Source organism: Pogoniulus pusillus, chromosome 15 (assembly GCF_015220805.1).
Source record: "Pogoniulus pusillus isolate bPogPus1 chromosome 15, bPogPus1.pri, whole genome shotgun sequence".
NCBI lineage: Eukaryota > Metazoa > Chordata > Aves > Piciformes > Lybiidae > Pogoniulus > Pogoniulus pusillus.
In genome coordinates this window covers 23,892,892-23,914,258 of record NC_087278.1, presented here as the reverse complement: position 1 = coordinate 23,914,258, position 21,367 = coordinate 23,892,892, and the positions used below count along the sequence as shown (strand labels likewise).

Genomic DNA, 21,367 nt, shown 5'->3' with positions numbered 1-21,367 from the left:
CTGGAGAAGAGGAGGCTCAGGGCAGACCTTATTGCTGTCTACAACTACCTGAGGGGTGGTTGTGGCCAGGAGGAGGTTGCTCTCTTCTCTCAGGTGGCCAGCACCAGAACGAGAGGACACAGCCTCAAGCTATGCCAGGGGAGATTTAGGCTTGAGGTGAGGAGAAAGTTCTTCCCTGAGAGAGTCATTGGACACTGGAATGGGCTGCCCGGGGAGGTGGTGGAGTCGCCGTCCCTGGAGCTGTTCAAGGCAGGATTGGATGTGGCACTTGGTGCCATGGTCTGGCCTTGAGCTCTGTGGTAAAGGGTTGGACTTGATGATCTATGAGGTCTCTTCCAACCCTGATGATACTGTGATACTGTGATACTGTCATTTACTCATAGTGCTCCACTGGTTTACTCCGACAGTCACCTGCTTATAATCCATATTGGATGTGGTGTCCATTTCTTTCCTTCTCCCACACCTTGTGCTTAATTTTGTCTGTGACAAACACTTGTAAGATTAGTCAAGTGATATAAAAGAACTCACCATAAATGTTCTATGTGATATAATGCATGTGCACATAAGAGATCATTTAAAAACCATGGAGATGTGCAGGAGATGTGCAGAAGCAACAGTACTTCCTATATACAAGCAGGAAGCTAGTTGTGCTGGCCATAAAATGTTTTGTATTGCAGGCAGACTTTAATCTAGTAACCCAGAAAATCCTCCAAACAAGCACTAAATACCCATGCTCAAAACAAAAATTAAAAGACTCCATTGCCCCAAGGCTTGATTCATCAGCTAAGACATAGGTTTAATGAGCCAAAGGAGAATAAAAATTCATCTTCACTACCACAAGAGTCATCACCATGGTCATCACCATGATATTTGCATCAACTACTCAGGCCTCCTGCAAACTACAGCAATAGGAAATAACTACTTGTCTTTGTTGATACCATTAACCAGCTTCTCTCCTAGAAAATGATACCACAGAGGTTTATGCCCTTCCATATCTGGTAGAATGCTTCATTTATGGAGTAGCTTTCGGTGTCATAAAACTCAATCGTGTTTCACAGAAGAATTAGTTCAGCTGATTTCTAAATAACAGCTTGTTACACACATTTCTATGGAATTAGATAATCCCCAAGATGATAAGGATGCAGAGAAATAAAACCATTACAAAAGCCCAAAGGAAAATGGTAACTGCAAAATTTTAATTACCACAGATCCTAAGGGCTGAGCTTCTACAAATGGCTCAGCCAGACTTAGCTTATTTGTAACAATGAGTAAGTGCCTGAGGTGTCCTTGTGAGCTAGACTGCTCCAGCCAGCCTCAAACTCTTTTGAGAGGCACCAACAAACAAACGAGCCTGTAAGCTAACCCATGCAAGACAGCATGCTGTCTATCCTTTAGGTAATAATCAAGTATGTTGAAGAGGGTTTGTACACAGCAAAGTTACAGCTGAATTAAGCCTTGCACAGGTAAGGCATTGCCAGCCTAACTTTGAGATGAAATAATTTACATCAGACTACATTTGATTTGGACTCTTCCATGTGAGAATTGGGAAAACCAAACAGAGGACCTGAACAAATAGGGACTGGTCCCTCAAGGATCAGTTCTGGGCCCCATCCTCTTTAACATCTTCATAGATGATCTGGATGAGGGCATCGAGTCAGTCATCAGCAAGTTTGCAGATGACATCAAGCTGGGGGCACATGTGGCTGGGTTGGAGGGCAGAAGGGCTCTGCAGTGGGACCTTGACCACCTGGACAGATGGGCAGAGTCCAATGGGATGGGGTTCAATAGCTCGAAGTGCAGGGTGCTGCACTTTGGCCACAACAACCCCAGGCAGAGATACAGGCTGGGGTCAGAGTGGTTGGAGAGCAGCCAGACAGAGAGGGATCTGGGGGTGCTGATTGATACCTGCCTGAACATGAGCCAGCAGTGTGCCCAGGTGGCCAAGAGAGCCAGTGGCATCCTGGCCTGCATCAGGAATGGTGTGGTCAGCAGGAGCAGGGAGGTCATTCTGCCCCTGTACTCTGCACTGGTTAGACCACACCTTGAGTGCTGTGTTCAGTTCTGGCCCCCCCAGTTTAGGAGGGACATTGAGATGCTTGAGTGTGTCCAGAGAAGGGCGATGAGGCTGGGGAGAGGCCTTGAGCACAGCCCTACGAGGAGAGGCTGAGGGAGCTGGGATTGGTTAGCCTGGAGAAGAGGAGGCTCAGGGGAGACCTTATTGCTGTCTACAACTACCTGAGGGGTGGTTGTGGCCAGGAGGAGGTTGCTCTCTTCTCTCGGGTGGCCAGCACCAGAACAAGAGGACACAGCCTCAGGCTGTGCCAGGGGAGATTTAGGCTTGAGGTGAGGAGAAAGTTCTTCACTGAGAGAGTCATTGGACACTGGAATGGGCTGCCCGGGGAGGTGGTGGAGTCGCCGTCCCTGGAGCTGTTCAAGGCAGGACTGGACGTGGCACTTGGTGCCATGGTCTGGCCTTGAGCTCTGTGGTAAAGGGTTGGACTTGATGATCTGTGAGGTCTCTTCCAACCTTGGTGATACTGTGATACTGTGATTCTGTGATTCTGTGATTCTGTGATACGGTGGTACTGCTGCAGTAGCCATTAGGGTTGCTGTCACTGGCTTGGATTTGTTCTTGCTTTGTTACAAAACATTCTGTAAGCTTTCAAATCCTCTGCAGTGTTGTGCATGACACACATCTTCAGATAGGCAAGCCAAGAAAACTGTAGACCTACTTTTAGAGCTTTGAGAAGCTTCAACTCTTAAAACATTACATGATCCTAATTTGATAGATCCACAAGTACAGAATATAATGAAAGCATTCTTTCAAAAAAAGACAGTGAAGAACTGGAAAGCAAAACATGTCAATAGCAAAGAACTTCCCTATAATGAGTCCTGCTAGAACTTGTCTAACAACAGAACAGACAAATAAAACTAGCAATTTAACTTACATATGATATGAGGGGAAGAAGAAATAAGGGATAGCATAGAACCAAAAGTATACCTGTAATAGGAACAAAGAAACAAAGACAACTAACAAGGGGACAAGATGGCCTTAATCATTAACAAAGGATGCATTCTCAAATAGCAACATGAAAACATTCCAAGGCCAAAAAGCAAATACATCATAATGGTATCGGGGAGGAAGGAGAAGAACTGACCAGCACTTGCCATAAACCCCTCAGCCAGTATCCATAAGGAGAAAAAGCAGAAGACACAGGCTGATAAGGACACTAGAGAGACTACAGACCTGCATGATGATCACATTCCAGGTGAGGGGTGAAAAGTACATTGTGACGAAGACTCACAGCCTTCCTCCAACCGACCACTGCCCACATTTGAAGGACCCCTGCCCACAACTTCTGAGAGGAACTACGCAAGCGCAGAGGACTGATAAGATAATTACCATACGAAGGGGGAGCAGGAGGGTTTTAGTGATAAGAATGCATAGGCATTTCATGAATATGCATGAATTCAGTGTAAAAAGGTGGGGGGGCTTGCTCCTTTGGGGTATGCATGAGTTTTGGAGGAGATAGCCCCCGTGCATCTTGTGCAATAAACATACCTACTTTATAACTTTCAAGTTATAGAGTCTTTTCTGTCGTGGAGGGGTTTCTCTTATTCCTCCCCTGTTAGGGAGAGGTGAGAAATTAATTTGAGGCTGTATTAATTTTTTATAAAATTATTTATTAAAATTACTATTTACAAATTTGTGCCACCCCCAACCACTATGAAATCAGGTTCGTAGTGCAAGTTTATGAAAACAGCTTGGGATATATTTACAGGGATTGATTGTTAAATGGAAATATCAAATTATCAACAACTATAGACAGAGAGAAAGATTCCCTTATTCTTAATGCCTCTTAACAACTATACTGTCTGTCCAGCAAGGGCTGAAACTGTGTATGCTCTGAAAGTAGAGGTAACTTATATTACAAAGGAATTAAAGCTTGCTTAGATGTGTTGCTTTAAGTATTAATCATTAATCACCCTCCTGGGATTGTCACAGCGTGTGCCCAGTATTTGGCTCTTGGTGAAGGCTGGAGTCTGTCCCGGCTTGCAGGGGAATAAGTGTTCCCAGTCTCTGGGTTAAACAGGATTTCTCTAACCTTCTCTCCTGGAGTGAAGTGGACTCTGCCTGGGTGCTGCAGCTTCTGGATGCTGTGCATGTCCATGGATGATCAGCTGGCAGGATTTTCCAGGTGCAGGAGAAGGATCTGTCCATGCAGCTTCTAACACGGTCTCACAGCTAGCAGGCTGTGTTTGTAGGTTAGCAGACTATCTGAAGGTCTGCTGGGCCTGGATCTTTCCAGACTTACAGGACAGTTGGCAAGCGGGGTCTATGCCGAGCTGCAGGGAGACGAGCTCCGTAGATAAATGCAAGGCAGCAAGCCAGTGTGTACGGCTGCTCTTGGGCTTAAGCAGGGGGTTCTCAGCTCCCCATATATGTATGAAGTGCAGGCATGCAGGCGCTCTGCTTCTCAAAGGGCTCGCAGACAGCTTAACTGCGCCCTGAGATCAATGCAAGAGGGCTGAGCCTCAGTGATGCTTGCAAGTGAGTAAGGCCTGATCCTGTGTCCAGGCCATGCAAGCAGGTCAGGGCAGCAGGGTGCTGCTATCAGAGCTGAGCTTGAGCCTCTAAGTCTGAATGCTCTGAATGCTTTGAACTTCTGAACAGTCTGGACGGTCTGACCACGTGGTGCTCCTTTGCACCCCTCTTTATAGACTCTGGGCCGAGATTTGTGGCTCATTTGGACATCTCAAGAAACCAATCAGGCTGGCAGTAAGCCAAACCTTACCTTAATAGGCAGTAGGTGTTTGCCTGGACCTCCCAATAGGGGATCACCTGGGCAGACCCCAGGGGCACATGGACTGGGCGTGTGTGTGTTACACAACCTGTTTACTGCCCTGTGGGTCCTGGCAGAAAAACATGTCCAGGCATGTAGAGGCATAGAGAGGCCTCAGTTTTGGGGCTGCTGCCCCTCCACCACATTTTCCTTACGTCATATACTTCAGGTTACTTAGATAACATGAAAAAAAAGAAGGCAACTTGAAACCCTAATCTGCAAATGAACCCCAAAGTTTTAGCTGGAATTTATGCAGACTTAAATGCTCTATCTTAAATATCTTAAAAAGACTATCTTAAAAAGACTATCTTAAATGCTCACATTGTTCTCAGTGAAGAGGGAGTGGAAATCTGCTTGGGCAAAGTGAAAACATGAGAAGAAACAGTAGAACAAGGAGTAAAATAATGGCATATATTGTTACCTAAGGTCAGCAGTTCACCTGGATCACAGTGCAGCCATGCATGGCTTCATTCAAGAACCAGATAAAAAGAAAATAAAACTATAAGGTAAGATGACAGAAAGATAAAGGAACTGGCCTGAAGATAACTACATAGGGAAACTAGATAACTAGACTGAAAATCTAGATAACTAGATAGGGAAAACAAAAGCCAAGCATTGACTCACTGTGTTGCCTAACACTCACATGGAACAAAACTACACACTGAGGCAAAAGATCACAGCAACTGTTGGCTCTTAAAGGCTATATAAAGCCTATCCAAAAGCAGTTTGTTCAGATCTTAGGACATGTAGACAGGATTCAAGACTAGCATGTGTCATCCTACAAGTCATACACAAGTTATCCTGGATTGATTGCTGAGACACACACATACTGATGCTTCTGTTGGTGCACACATGAATAAACAGTGTCAGCTGACTGAAAAAGTTTACTTCAAATTACTTTCCCTATCTATATGTTCTTGTACTGAGTTTTGTTTCAATAACTGCTGCATTACTTAGCCAAGGCAAGAGTAGATCTTCACCCCATTGCTTCTTTGTTGTGAAAAGAAATGGTTGGATCCATTCATCAGAAAAGAGAAGAAGGTAGGAGTCACACACAGCGAGTGACAGTTTAGATAGTTGTGACTGAGTAAAGCTATAAGGAAGATGATATCTTGCATCAGTTTCACCTAAAGCAAATGAGTCAGGTGCTGATCTCTGCAGGGAAGGGCAGCGTCATGATAAGCAGTTCTCTTCCTCTTCTCTTTTCAGGGATTATCTTGTCTATGTTAATGTATGAACTAACTACTTGTTGCTACCTCACTGCATGAATAGTCTTCTCTATCAAGACAGTGCCACCCTACTTTCATATCAAAGTTTTTGCATCACTGGCAGTTTCTTTCAAAAAGCTGGACTGTTTTTGATAAGGACATATTGGTTCTTTCTGATTCCCAATAAGAAAAGCAGAAACACACTCAAGACAAACACATTTTATTAATGTTCCAGAAAAAGTGGCAACGAGTTACAAAATCTTAAATCTCTTCTGCTGTTGGGAACCCTGAGATGACACAGCATCAGATTGCATCTAGTGATGGCATTGCACTCTATGCAGATTCCATCCATGATGAGATTGGTCAGTTCTGAGCTCACCTGCACTCTCACAGAGGCTTACTCACACTATGGATTCATCACCCTGATAGCAATCAGGTTTGAGATGTGGATTGAGCTTTGAAAAGTCTGAGGTTGGGTTTTGCATTATAATGAGGTAAGTTCAACTTCAGGGCAACAGTCTGGGGAACTAGGACTTTGACAAACAATGTTAATCCTTACCTATGCATGTCTACTGTTTTGGGAGCCTCTGACCATGAATCCTTCTTTAAGGTTTCCCTGGGACCAGTTATCTCAGTACACTCTTATCTTCAGGTAAGCAGTATCAGCCTAACTTAAACACTCAGTCATCAATTCTGGTGACAATAGTAGCGGCATTAGTAGTCCATTTCATGTGTTTATTACAGAAAAGGTCACATTAAATGGCATTTAAAACAGTTTTACAGAAACTTTCTAGAACCTAGCCCTGGTCTCTGATGTTACACTTAGCCTTTCACCACCCCTCTAGCCCTACAGGTTAACAGTGAGGACTCTTATTTGAAGAGTTATGATGCTTCACTGGTGTCCCTTGTTCTTCACTGGAAGCAATCTGATGGTGATGGTGAGGATCTCTTCCTCACTCTGGAATCTGTACTTGGGTTTATTTTTATATATTTTGTACCATGCACCACATCTTTCCCTTTATTTATTATTTCTTTATTAGAACAAAATTCACCGTTTGTGGTTTAGTTTAAATTATGTTGGACACTTGCTCTCTGCTATCATTAAAAGTGGTTTTATCCAGTTCCCAAGGCTGCATTCCTTTAGTTACCAGTAATTGACCACCAGTGATCTGTTTACAACCCTGAGGCCTTGGGCACAATCTAGTGTCTGTATTTTCAAAGCCTTTGCTATCACCCCACACTTTTACTCCTTCTAGGCCACCGACACTTCCCACTACACTGAATAATATCCTTTTTTCACTAACTATAGTTACAGAAATACATCTAAAGTAATGTAAGAGTATAGCACAAAATGCACAAAGTTAACTGAAATTAAAACAAGTTAGGTAACATTATAGGCAATTTGTTAGGCAACTGTTAGAGCTAAACAAGCTAAGGCAAAGCCCTAAGCAAGCCAAAACAAGCCCAGACAAAGCAACTGCTGATAGCCTTGAAGAAGCACAAAACTAAATCACAGCCTCTAGCCTCTCTACTAGCCATGGCAGCACCACTTTAACTGAGCTATAAGACTACACCCTAAAGAGATATTTTCCTGATGGCATTTTCTTTTGGCACTCCATGAGTTTTACTCATTTGTGACTCTGAGTTTTACATCTATCATGACACAATTCCTTGGCTCATGTTCTCTCTGATGTAGCTTAACATCTTGAAGGTGTTATCTGGATGTGGCATCCTAGCAGTCTGAGCTAGTCGATATGGTCTTCTTCTGGGGTTGATAACTGGATACTTTCCTCTTCTGATGTGGAATGTACTGGAGTGTGTCCAGGGAAGGGCCACAGGGATGATCAGAGGGCTGGAGCACCTCTCCTATGAAGACAGACTGAAAGAGTTGGGGCTGTTCAGCCTGGAGAAGAGGAGGCTCCGAGATGACCTTCTTGTGGCCTTCCAGGATCTGAAGGGGATGTACAAAAAAGTGGGGAAGGACTTTTCAGGATATCAGGCAGTGACAGGACTAGGGGGAATGGAGCAAAGCTGGAGGTGGGTAGGTTCAGGCTGGACGTGAGGAGGAAGTTGTTCAGCATGAGAGTGGTGAGACCTGGAATGGGTTGCCCAGGGAGGTGGTTGAGGCCCCATGCCTGGAGGTGTTTAAGGCCAGGCTGATCTAGGGTAGGGTGTCCCTGCCCACGACAGGGGGGTTGGAACTGGATGATCCTTGTGGTCCCTTCCAACCCTGACTGATTCTGCGATTCTATGATTCTGCTTCCTCCTCAATGGTCATAATTCTGCTAGTCCTGCTTCTCAGCCTGATGTTGCTAACACTATTACCTAGATAATTTTGGCTCGAGGCAGTGTAACTAATATAATCAATCAATCATATCGGTCTTCCAGGCAAGCAGGCTTGCATCTTGAGACAACCCTCAAACACTTATTTCATGGTAGTTATGCTTCATTCATGCTACATGCTTTCTAAAGAGAATGATTTACCCTTGACATCTATACTTTCTCAGAGTGCTCTCCTGTCCATAGTTCAGCCATGGCACACACCAAGGTTCATTACACCCAGTTTCTGTTTACAACCCCTGCTGGTCACAGTTTATTATAGGCTGCTCCTTTTTACATAATGCACCAAGGTTCTTGACCAAGGAGAGACCATGCCTGGTAGTGCAGGAAGGAGGCAGGGATGCCACACAAACAGCACTAGATCGGGAGGTGTGCTCTGGTAGCTTGGAATCAGAAGACAAAGATTATGGATGCCCAGAAAATTAAGCACTATGTGGCAAAGAAGCCACACAACCTTAGGTAACAAGAAAACTAATACACAATATGTCCCTCTGCTGCAACAGCTTCCCAATCTCACTGCTGTAATGGGAAGTTGTGAAGTGTAAGTGTGTGTGTGTGTGTGTGTGTGTGTGTGTGCGTTCCGGGCTCATGAAAACACATAGCACAGAATCACAGAACCATAGAATTGGTTTGGATGGAAAATACCTCTAAGATCATTGACTCCAGCTGTTGACATAACAGTAAATATTTTGCTGTTGAGTCTAACTCCTTTGTCTCAGCTGTCAACCAGCATTCTCACATCCTTTTCAGCCAGGCATCTTTCCAGCCACTCTTCCCCAAGCCTGTAGCATTGCATAAGGTTGTTGTGACCCAAGTGGAGATTCTGGCAATTGGTCTTGTTAAACCTCATAGACCTTGCCCTATCTATCCAGTCTGTCGAGACCATAGAATCATAGAATCAACCAGGTTGGAAGAGACCTCCAAGATCATCCAGTCCAATCTAGCACCCAGCCCTTTCCAGTCAACTAGACCATGGCACAAAGTGCCTTATCCAGGCTTTGCTTGAACACTTCCAGGAACAGTGACTCCACCACCTCCCTGGGCAGCCCATTCCAAAGGCAAATCACTCTTCCTGTGAAGAACTTCCTCCTAACATCCAGCCTAGACCTTTCCTGGCACAACTTGAGACTGTGTCCCCTTCTTCTGTTGCTGGTTGCCTGGGAGAAGAGACCAACCCCCACCTGGCTACAGCCTCCCTTCAGGTAGCTGTAGACAGCAACGAGGTCACCCCTAAGCCTCCTGTTCTCCAGGCTAAACAACCCCAGCTCCCTCAGCCTCTCATTATAGGATCCCTCTGCAGAGCCTTCCTGCCTTCAAGCAGATGAACACATCCAGTTCGGTGTCATTTGCAGAGGGTGCACTTTTTAACATCAGTCTGGATTATTATTATTGTATTGTACACTGATCATTGAGAATTTGACTCAATCTGCAGAGGAGGTACAGGTGACTAAAATGTCTAGTTGTTTTTAGATAAAAGGAAAGCTGTACTAATTGCTAGGAATTCTGTGCAACAGTAAGCTGCACCGATTACTGGAATCTTTATATAACACTAAAGCCATGACTACAGAATTATGGTCAGTTCTCATTCTACTAAGGATTGTGATGTGCAGTTTAAGTACTGTACAGTTCACATGCATTTTCTTCACACATTTGCAATAAATGATGGGCTCAAAATGGATAAAAATTTTTATTCAGGCAATAGAAAGCAAGCAAACATCACTGGGTGCTGTGGGGAGGCTTCTCCACCAACGAGCACAAGTTAGTTCCTTAGTTTGTGGTTTATATTATGCTTCTATATACACATGCATAAACTATTCCAAGAAAAGGCAGTCTTATGCAAATTGTTCCTTGGTATGGGCAGAACTTGGGTGGGGTCTCACGGTGCATACCTTTTTTTTGTTCTGAGGGTCTCTTCTTCCCCCTCTGGTGATCCTTTAAAGATGAAGGCCGGAGGTGTCCTCTGTATGGCTCCTCAATGACGCCACTGTTCATGCTGTGTAAGCTATCTCAGCATGTCTTAAAAAATCTAGCTACATAAGTAGCCATTTCCTGCTTACTCTTGTCATAAATAAAAAGGCATAAACTTACATTCATGCAAAAATAAAGCTTTAATAGAGTTACAGAAATCAAGCAATGTACAGGCCTGGGTGCGTGGGGAGTCTCTGCTCCACCCTAACTGCACACCGTTAGTTTCTAATCTCCTCTTTATAGATCCTATTCTAATATGTATTCATGACTAATTCTAAGATAAGGTTGGATTTTTCTTATCAGTTCCAAGAACAGGAGGTATTTCTTCGGCGCATGTCTTCTTTTATCCGGTGGTCCCTCTGGTGGTCTTCAGTGGTGAAGAGGTCTCCCTCAAATGACCTCTTCATGAACTTGAAGGCAGCAGTGTCCTCTGCATGACTCTTCCTTTCAGCTCATGCGCCCGGGCTGTCTTCCTCACCTGTTTTTCTCCCCCATCAGCATTTCTGGTCTATAATGATTTATTGTTCTGCTCTTCTCATCTTATGTCAAGATAAGTGCATACTTTTGTGGTGGTGCAAGGGGGAGTGCAGCTCCATTCAAAATTCCTCTTTCTCCTTATCTGTCACCTCTGGCCACAAATCAATCGGGTCCAAAATATATTTCTCACACTCTTAGCTCCCTTTATCTACTGGTTGCAACAGGCAGTCGTTTCCTTGTTTTGCACAAATAGTTGTTGTTTCACAGCAGTCGGTTCACAGCTCTAATGCGCTTTCCATTAGTTTCTCCCACCAATGCGCATCATCTAGTTCTAATTTATCACACATTAAATATCTATCTTTTTTTTCTCCTTGTCTTTCTAGCTTTCACTACAGAGCCTCTATCAGACTCCAGAGGTTCCTCCCAATTACACGCTGCTCTTGAAGACCCAGCTGGTCCTCAGCTCATGGTGGGAAGTGGAAGAACCACTGTATTGTTTCGCAGAAATTGTGATGCTCCTGAAGCAGGGAGTTTCTGGAGTTCTCTGGGTACTTGAGAAGGCAGGGAGACCAGGTAGGAGGGCCTTAGCGTGGAGGAGCTGGAGAAACCGAAAGCCAAATCAGATCGTGGTGCGCAGCTCCCTGTCAGCGGCCTCGTGTAAACTTACGCTTTCGCGGGCCAAACTCATTCTCATAAGGCTCACAAGCCAGCCGCAGAGCCTGAGCCGCAGCGCTCGCACTGTTTCCCGTCTGGGCTTGTTAAAATCGAGCCACCAAAAACTTCTGTAAGTTTAAGGAGTTTTACTTTGGCAAGCAAGAAGCAGCGCTGGGCGCAGGGAGCTATAGCTCCGCAGCTGCGCGCTGTACACAAGCAGTTGCAGGATTTTTATTTCCTGCTTACATACATATTCATAGAGCAGTTTAATACATATCCAAACACTTCCCGAAGCGCTTGCGGTTTCTCCTGGAACTGTTGTGCATGCGTGCTAATCCTCCTGGTGGTCTCTCTGGTGGTCATGAGGCTGAGTCTTCCTCAGGTGTTCTCATCGTGACTCAGCTATTTGAGTCTGCACAGTTGTGTGCTTCATGGTTTCTTACCTACCATGCTTGTGGCGTTTTCTGTTATTGCCCATCCCTAACCTTGCTTAGTTAGCTCTGATACACCCCTGTTCTGTTAACGTCCCACATTGACAGGGTGCTATCTCTCACAGCACTTTCTGTTATCACTTGTTCCTAACTGTAGGTTTCAATGTCCCCCACCTAGTTAGCTCCAACACACCCCTGCTCTGCCATTCTCCTATTCTGCTCTGTCCTCTCTCATATTGACACGGGTACTATTTTTCTCCTTATCTTCCTAGCTTTCATTACAGAGCCTCTATCAAACTCCAGAGGTTCCTCCCAATTCCACGCTGCTCTTGAAGACCCAGCTGGTCCTCAGCTCATGGTGGGAAGTGGAAGAACCACTGTATTCTTTCGCAGAAATTGTGATGCTCCTGAAGCAGGGAGTTTCTGGAGTTCTCTGGGTACTTGAGAAGGCAGGGAGACCAGGTAGGAGGGCCTTAGTGTGGAGGAGCTGGAGAAACCGAAAGCCAAATCAGATCGTGGTGCGCAGCTCCCTGTCAGTGGCCTGGTGCAGCCTCATGTAAACTTGCCCTTTCTCGGGCTGAACTCATTCTCATAAGGCACACAAGCCGGCTGCAGAGCCTGAACTGTAGTGGTCGCACAGTTTCTCATCTGGGCTGATGCAGCCCAACCAACTAATGTTGATATGGAGATATGAAGAAATAGGGGATAGCATAGAACAGAACATTATGACTAACAGTATATCTACACTCGGAACATAGAAACAAAATAGGTAATCATGAAATCACACTTGTGATGGTTTGGGTGTTCCCTGCCCCCCCACACTTTAGAAATCACCCAGACTAGACTCAGCTGGCTCTGGAAATATAAATTAAGCTTATATTTACAGGTAGCACAATATACAAGTAGATATTTACAGTATATACAGTTATATATAGAAATACACAAGGTAAAAGGTAATACAGAAACACAACAGCCCTCCCAGAAACCTGAGTCCCCAGGAGGGACTCTCAACCACCCCTCACCTTCCCCCTGCCTCTGTCAACCTTACCCCAGTCCTAAAGAAGAATAGAGGTTCGGCCAAGAGGTTAAGAAGCAAAGGTGGGTTAGGCCAAATGGAAGGTGAGGTTAGGGAGTAAGATGTTGCTCAGCCAGCAGCCCAAGCGAGAGTGAGTGAGAAAATGGTGAGAGTGTTATCCAATGTTTTCATTTCTCCTTCCCATATTCCTTAGCAAGACTGTGAGGGAAGCAGACATCACCATTGTTTTCCTTTCACAGCCTGTAATCTAGTTCTTCTCACCAAAACATTCTAGCTAGCTTCAAATTAGCACAACACAGAAGTAGATGACTAGCAAGGGAAGAAGCTGGTCTTAATCACTGACAAAGGATGTACTCACAAGTAGCAACATGAAAGCATTCAAAGGTTATCTAAAGAGCAAGGCAAGAGCAAAGACATCATAATGTTATCTGGGAAGAGAAGAACTGACCAGCACCCATCATAAACCTGTCAGCAAGCTTCCATGGTGAGAAAAAGCAGAAGACCATCAAGGACATAAGTGAGCTAAGGCTGATAGGGGTATTGCAGACCTGCACGATCACCAAATTCCAGGCAAGAGGTGAAGAAGTACACTGTGACGAAGACCCACGGTCTTCCTCCATAAGACCATCGCCCACACTTCAAGGACCCCTGCCCACAATTTTTGAAGGGAACTATGCAGGCGTAGAGGACTGCAAGTTAACATGGAGCAGGAGTAAGCGGGTTTCAGTGATAAAAATGCATAGGCGTTTCATGAATATGCATGGTTTCAGTGTATAAAGGTGGCATAGCTTGCTCCTTTGGGTCAGGCACGACTTTGGAGGAGATAGCCCCCGTGCATCTTGCGCAATAAACATGCCTACTTTATAACTTTCGAGTTATGGAGTTCTTTCCCTACGTCAAAGTCTCCCACCCTAAACTCCCAAACCCTCACACGGCCAGGCACAGCCTGCGCAGACCAGGCAGTCCCCAGCAGCACTGCCCAGCAGCGCCCAGCAGCGGTCCCCAGCAGCGGCTCCGCGGAGGATCCCGCCCCGCGACGGACCCCGCCCCGCGGAGGATCCCGCCCCGGGGCGGTCCTTAGCGGCCACCCAGAGGCCTCTGCCCGACAGTGGTAACGGCACAGTGGAGGGTCGTGGTCTTTCCCCGTTTCGCCTTAGAGCCTTCGACTTCTGGCTCCGCCTCTGTGCGCAGAGTGACTCGCCGGCCAGCCGCGCCGGGTTCGGTGAGGACGGGCAGTGGCGGCGAAGGAAAGGGATGGGAACGGAGCAGGGCGGGGCGGGCCGGGCTGGGCCATACCATACCGCAGTGGGGGCATCGCGGCGCGGGCTGTGCTTTCCTTCGTCCTGCGGGGCCGCGGACCTGGCGGCTACAGGAAAGCGCTGCCTGGGACCTCTGGCGGGGAGGAGGGAGCCGGTGAGGGCCGCGCCGCCCCTCCAGCGAGGCTCGAGGCGAGTAGTGGAACCATTTTCCTCGGGCTGGGTCGATAAACCCATCTCGTCCTCGGGGTAGCGCAGGAGGCCGCAGGCGGAGCCGTGAGGGGCAGCGGCAGCTGAGGGCCCTGCAAGACTAGCGGTCGGTCAAGGCGGCTGCGGGTCTCTTGGGGTGGCCGGCGGCCCCATTCTGACGGTCAGGGGTGGGGGGTACTTGATTTAGAGCCGGTCAGGCACCGAGACGTGCAGTAGCAGGCAGCTAGTTTGCAGCTTGTCTCGCAGGCACAGTTAACGTCAATCCAGCGCCCTGCAAGTGACAGAGCAAACACAGTGTTATCTGCAGGCGCGCTTTTGGTCCAACAGTTTGTCTGCTGCAGAAGTTTATTTACTGTCTTTCTCTGTAAAATGTGATAATGCAGGGAGACAGGGCTGAAAAATGTTACTGAAAAAAAAAAAGAGTAGTAACAGCTTTTAGGGTCGTGAGCTTGTAATGTGAGGAAGGCCAGGTATTTCAGGTGCCCTGCATCCAAGCTCTGTGATGGAAGGCCAGGTATTTCAGGTGCCCTGCATCCAAGCTCTGTGATGGAAGGCCAGGTATTTCAGGTGCCCTGCATCCAGGCTCTGTGATGGAAGGCCAGGTATTTCAGGTGCCCTGCATCCAGGCTCTGTGATGGAAGGCCAGGTATTTCAGGTGCCCTGCATCCAGGCTCTGTGATGGAAGGCCAGGTATTTCAGGTGCCCTGCATCCAAGCTCTGTGATGGAAGGCCAGGTATTTCAGGTGCCCTGCATCCAAGCTCTGTGATGGAAGGCCAGGTATTTCAGGTGCCCTGCATCCAGGCTCTGTGATGGAAGGCCAGGTATTTCAGGTGCCCTGCATCCAAGCTCTGTGATGGAAGGCCAGGTATTTCAGGTGCCCTGCATCCAAGCTCTGTGATGGAAGGCCAGGTATTTCAGGTGCCCTGCATCCAGGCTCTGTGATGGAAGGCCAGGTATTTCAGGTGCCCTGCATCCAAGCTCTGTGATGGATGGCCAGGTATTTCAGGTGCCCTGCATCCAGGCTCTGTGATGGAAGGCCAGGTATTTCAGGTGCCCTGCATCCAGGCTCTGTGATGGAAGGCCAGGTATTTCAGGTGCCCTGCATCCAGGCTCTGTGATGGATGGCCAGGTATTTCAGGTGCCCTGCATCCAAGCTGTGTGATGGATGGACAGGTATTTCAGGTGCCCTGCATCCAAGCTCTGTGATGGAAGGCCAGGTATTTCAGGTGCCCTGCATCCAAGCTCTGTGATGGATGGCCAGGTATTTCAGGTGCCCTGCATCCAAGCTCTGTGATGGATGGCCGGTGTTTGCATGTCGTTCTTACTTTACCCTTTCAGGTATGTATCACAAGGTATGGAATAGGGAGGCAGCGCTTGGCCTTGTGTAAGAGGGACATCTGCAGTCGAGTATTGTGGTTGAACTGACAAACCTGTTTATATAACAAGAGATAAAAAGGTTTTAAAGAGATAGAGGTTGTTATTTCTGCTTTTGTGCTTGAAAGAATTGCATAACTTACTCTTTATGGGTGAAACGAGGCAAGTACCCTATCAACACTTCATATGCTGTTGTTATTGGTGAAAATGAGAGGCATCAGATCGGATGTGAGTAGGAGCACAAGACAGGCTTCAGAAGCCTGTAGGAACGCTGGAGTTTGTTTTCCTAGAAACTATTAAAAGATTGACTCAACTCTTTCTAGGAGCTCTGTGGTAATGCCAGGTTTTACCCCACTCTTAACTAGCCTCCTGGGATGACTTAGAACAAAACAAACCCAGCTCGTTGTGATTCTTGGTAAATATTTTCAAGCTCTTGCTTTGGAACATGATGGGAGTAAAACCTGTCAGTAACATCAAATGATCCTAACTGAATTCTTACCACCTGATTTCCTTGACTTAACCAGCCAGTGTTCTAAAACATTTTAGATGAACGTTTCTGGCAGAGAAAACAGACTTGTGTTAAGAATTGCTCTTACTACTGTTTACAGAGTTGAATCCTACAGGCTTGATAGCCACTGTAGAAGTTCCTGTGAGCCTCAAAGCAAAACCTTAACCGATGGGGAGCCAACAAGTTACTGACTTTGTGTTTTCTGCAGGCAAGCATGCTTTGGTAATATCTGTTGTTAGAAAGTACACAAAATAATATTCTCTGGCTCTTCTGTTTGTGGGTTTGTGTGTGGTGGGATCTTAATTTTTTTTTCCCAGTGATGAAAAATGGTCAAAATTTGGCCTGTTGTGTTTGTTCCATCACCTGTGGTGGAGTAGGGTGTGATGGTGCACCTGGCCAAGTGGGACTGTCCCTGTTTTGAGGCCTTATGCCCATAGTTGTCCAATCAAGCTTCTTACTGTGATCTTCTGAGCCACCACCTGAGTGTATTGACTTAATGTCCCAGGTTGAACTATAGGATTAAAAATCGTCTGGGGACTAGAAGATTGTTATTGAATCCCATGATTTTGCTATCTTGTTACAAGCTCACAACAAGGTCAGTTCGTTCTCCTTTCCTCCTCCTCCTGCCCTGTGTGTGTGGCAGGAGCCAGTTTATCAGGAAGAACATGTAAGCAGTAGGCCTCTTTGGATGGCAGAGGCATTGGGAGGGAGGGAGGACTGGAGCACTGGGGAGTGTAGATCGAGTTTTTTTGGGATGGGAAAAAATTCAAGGGGGTTTGCCATGGATGCAGTAATTGCTTTGTAATGTTTATCACTGTATTTCTCTCTAAATATAATTCTGTATTTTTTTTTCTCCAATTTGATTTGAGAGTTTAATTTCTGTCACTATCTTTAGAAAAACCACGACACTTCTGGCTGTGGGTTGCAAACAAAGGAAGTGGTTCTTTATGTCCTGTATATGCTGAGCTTGCCCAGTTTAATTTGCTGCAACAACAAGCAACGTATCAGTGCACTGGATGTGTATGACTTTGTCACAATGTTTGTGGCCTCTCCTTGTCCTGGTCAATGTGATAATCTGTTCCTTTAACACTGAGCCTTTCTTCGCTACTTTGGTGGACAGTAGTCAACAAATGGTCACAGAAGGGAGGATAGTAATCCCCACTCTAATTTAGAAGAGGTCTAGGGAAGGCTGAAGACAGCAAAGGAAGAGTAAAGGGAGCAGAAGGCTGAGAAGGTGCCTTAATTCCTAGAGCAGCTAAGCCTGACTGAAGGCTTGTGTGAAACAGTAGAGCCTGCTAGTGACTTCTAAGAAGAAAGAAAAGGTAAGGAAATAATGGTGAAAAATGCATTATGGTTGTTAGTGTTAGATGACTACTTCATGAACTGATAAAAGAAAAGCACTAATAAAGAGGAAGCTGTTGCTTCACAGCAGATTTGACTTCATAGAATCAGCCAGGTTGGAAGAGACCTCCAAGACCATCTAGTCCAATCTATCACCCAGCTGTAGCCAATCAATTAGCCTCATCGAGTATTTACAGGAGATTTTTGGATGTATTAGTAGTAATCTGGGACATAGGAAACTGTGTGGTGATACTGGTACAGACCAGCTTAATAATTGTCCCTTCTTGGAACAGATCAGTAAGGAGGTCCTGCCTATCCAGTGAGTGCTACACATCTGTCTGAAGTGGGACACAAGCAAGATTGCTCAAGTAAGTAATCTTTTTAAAAATATTGAAATGTGGAAGTTACTTTGTCTATAGTCTGCTTCATCATGAAGCACTTCAAGTAACAGCATCAGTGCAACTAAAAAGGTAGAAATGGGGGAAGAAATAGAATTGGGGGAAATGTAAACTTTCTTAGCAACTCAAAAGAATTTCTAAGCTCTACTGAGTATTGTTACAGCCACAGCCTTTTCAAAGGAGTTTATTGCTGACAGAGAATGGATTTTTGCTTTTTCACACATTTGCTTGCTAAAAATTCCTAGAATCTTCCTGGTGATTTACGATTTTGGTAAGCATGACAGTTGTAACTTCTCAACAGTTTTGAAACTGCAAAGAGCAGTGAAAACAGAACCTGAAAGCTGTAGGCTTTTATATTTTGAGGAAGATTATTTAATGAGTGAAAGTGTTGATTATGTAGCTTACAATATGCAGGAAGCTTAAAAAACTTTGCAAACCATAATCACAGCTATGTTAACTTTTAAAGAACACTCTTGTGATCTCAAAGCTAGTGATATACCTTACTGCTGATGTAAATGCTTTCTGCAAAACGTGAAAATCACAAAGAGCTCTTCTAGTGAAAAATTACTCTTGTTGTCCTTGTCTGAAATTCAGTCAACTGCTTAGTTTGTTCTTCCCATACATTGATCACAAACTTCTTAAAATCAGAAGTTAGGTGTCAAAGACTGGAGAGCAATACTTTTTGAAGAAGGGATAACTTCAGTGATCTGGATGAGGGATGTGCTAGTTTGAAGCTAGCTAGAATGTTTTGGTGAGGAGAACTAGATTACAGGCTGTGAAAGGAAAACAATGGTGGTGTCTACTTTGCTCATAGGCTTGCTGAGATATATGGGAACAAGAAATAAAACCATAGATAACCACTCTCACTTGGGCTGCTGGCTGAGCTGCATCTCTCTAACCTCACCCTCCATTTTGGACTAATCCACTTTGCTTCCTAACCCCCTGGCCAAACCTCCATTCTTCCTTGGGACTGGGGTAAGGTAGAGAGGGGCAGGGGGAAGGTGCAGAGGTGGTTGAGAGCCCCTCCTGGGGACTCAGGTTTCTGGGAGGGCTGTTGTGTTTCTGTATTCCCTTTTACCTTGTCTATTTCTGTCTATAACTGTATATACTGTAACTATCTGCTTGTATATTGTGCTAGCTGTAAATATAAGCTTTGTTCATATTTCCAGAGTTGCCTGAGTCTAGTCTGGGTGATTTCCAAAGTGTGGGGGGGCAGGGAACACCCAAACCATCACAAGTGGATTGAGTGAACCCTGAGTTGAGCTTAGGTTACAGAAGAGGAGGCTGAGGTTAGACTCTTACTTTCTGCAACTACCTGAAAAGAGATTGTCCTGAGGTGGGTGTTGGAACAGACTGGTTGGGGTAGTGATGAAATCACTGTCCTTGGAGGGATTTTAAAATATGTGGTGCTTATGGACATAATTTAACAGGGGACTTGATAATGTTAGGTTAATTGTTGGATTTTAAAGGTCTTTCCAGCCTAAATAATTCTGATTCTAAACTAATGGAGATGCAAGACAGTTCTTCAAATGTGCCTTACTTCTTGGAGGAAATTCTTCAGAGATAAAAGCGTATTTCATGATTCTCTGCATTTCACTTTTTTTCTATGAAGTGTGATAAGTAGAAATCTGCAACTGCTGCACTAAAATACACCTATTGAAACAATTTGTGTTAGAAATATTATAATTGCCTTGACTGATTGATGTATTAATGGAAGTGTGTGGGAAAGCAGCAGAAGTAGTAACAGGCAAAGAATTAAAAGGATAACTTATACTGATACTGAAGGAGCACCATCTATTTCCAGGACACTCTAGCAGTAAAATAGAGGAATTTGAGTGTAAGAGCATGCAGAAGGTGAGAACATCTGCTTCATAGAGCTTATCTGCTCAAAGACTTCTTCAGTGCAAAGGAAACAATAAGAGAGGAAGAATAAAAATGTTAAGAGATAAAAAGCTGATGGACAAATAGTACTGGGGATAATAACAGGAAGCAAACCTCCTGAGCTATGCTTGTGGGTAAGTGTGTGGATTGTGTTTGTTTCAGCAAGGTTGTCTCATGATAGACTTTGTCAAATGACACTAGCAAGAAGGTGTGAGAACCCAAACAGGGAAGGGAAGAGACCAACATGGCCTGGTCAAGACTGGCTGATCAAACTAAAAGCACAGAAAGTTCAAGCAGTGACATGTTTTGGGCAGTGTGTAGGAGCACTGCTCAGTTGTGTAGGGATGAGGTCAGGAGGGTCAGGACATGGATGGAGTTGATCTTGAAAGGGATACAAAAAGTAAAAGAAGGGATTCTACAGGTATGTCAACCAGAAAAGAAAAGTTTAAGGAAATACACACTCCCATGGTGAGCAAGCAAGAATGGCAAGCTGGTAGCAACAGACAAGGAGAAGGCTGAGGTTCTCAGCAGCTTTTTTTGCCTTGGTCTTCTTTGATAACTTCTAACCTCACATCTCCTGAGTTGGCCTGCGAGACAGGGACCAGGGGAGCAAAGTCCCTCTCGCTCTAACTGAACAAGGTTTGTGATGACCTGAGAAACCTGAACATGCAGAAGTCTATGTGACCTGGTGAGATGCATCCCAGAGTCCTGAGGTGACTGATGTAGTTGCCACTCTCCATGATATTTGAAAGTTCCTGGCAGTCCATAGAAGTCCCTGGAGACTGGGAGAAGTGGAACATTACACCCCCTTTTTTAAAAAGGGTTAAAAAAGAGGACCCTGGGAACTACTGGCCTGCCAGCCTCACCTCTCTGCCTGGGACAATCATGGAACAGGTCCTTCTAGAAGCTCTGATAAGGCACATGGAGGACAGAGAAGTGGTTTGAGACAGCCAGCACAGCTTTACTGAAGGCAACTCCTGCCTGACCAATCTACTGGCTTTCTACATCAGAGTGACTACATCAATGAATAAGGGAAGTGCAATGCATGTCATCTATCCAGACTTATGCAAGGCCTTTGACACGGCCCCCCCCCAACACCCTTATCTCTTAAGCTGGAGAGAGAGGAATTTAACGTGTGGACTGCTCAGTGGATAAGGAATTGGCTGGATGATTACATCCAGCATGCAGTGGTCAGTGGCTCAATGTCTAGGTGGAGAAAGGTTGTCAAATGGTGTCCCTTGCGGGTCTGTACTGGGACAAGTGCTGTCCAATATCTTCATCAATGATGTAGACAGTGAGACTGAGTCACAGACTATATGTGGTTGGAAGAGACCTCAAAAGTTGTCCTCAGCAGGTTTGTAGATAACACTAAGCTGAGTGGTGAGGTTAATATGCCAGAGGGATGGGATGTCATCTAGAAGGACTTGGACAGACTGGAGA

The 21,367-nt window shown here is 45.4% G+C and overlaps 1 protein-coding gene across 1 annotated transcript in view; it reads left to right on the top strand.

Moving 5' to 3' along the window:
- Window positions 1-14,045: 14,045 nt before the first annotated feature.
- The window catches only part of RESF1 (retroelement silencing factor 1), a 32,392-nt gene continuing 25,070 nt past the window's right edge, over window positions 14,046-21,367 (top strand). The window contains exons 1-2 of the mRNA XM_064155784.1: window positions 14,046-14,180; window positions 17,942-18,016. The gene's annotated coding sequence lies outside the window, so the exon portion shown is untranslated. The remainder of the gene's footprint in view (window positions 14,181-17,941; window positions 18,017-21,367) is intronic.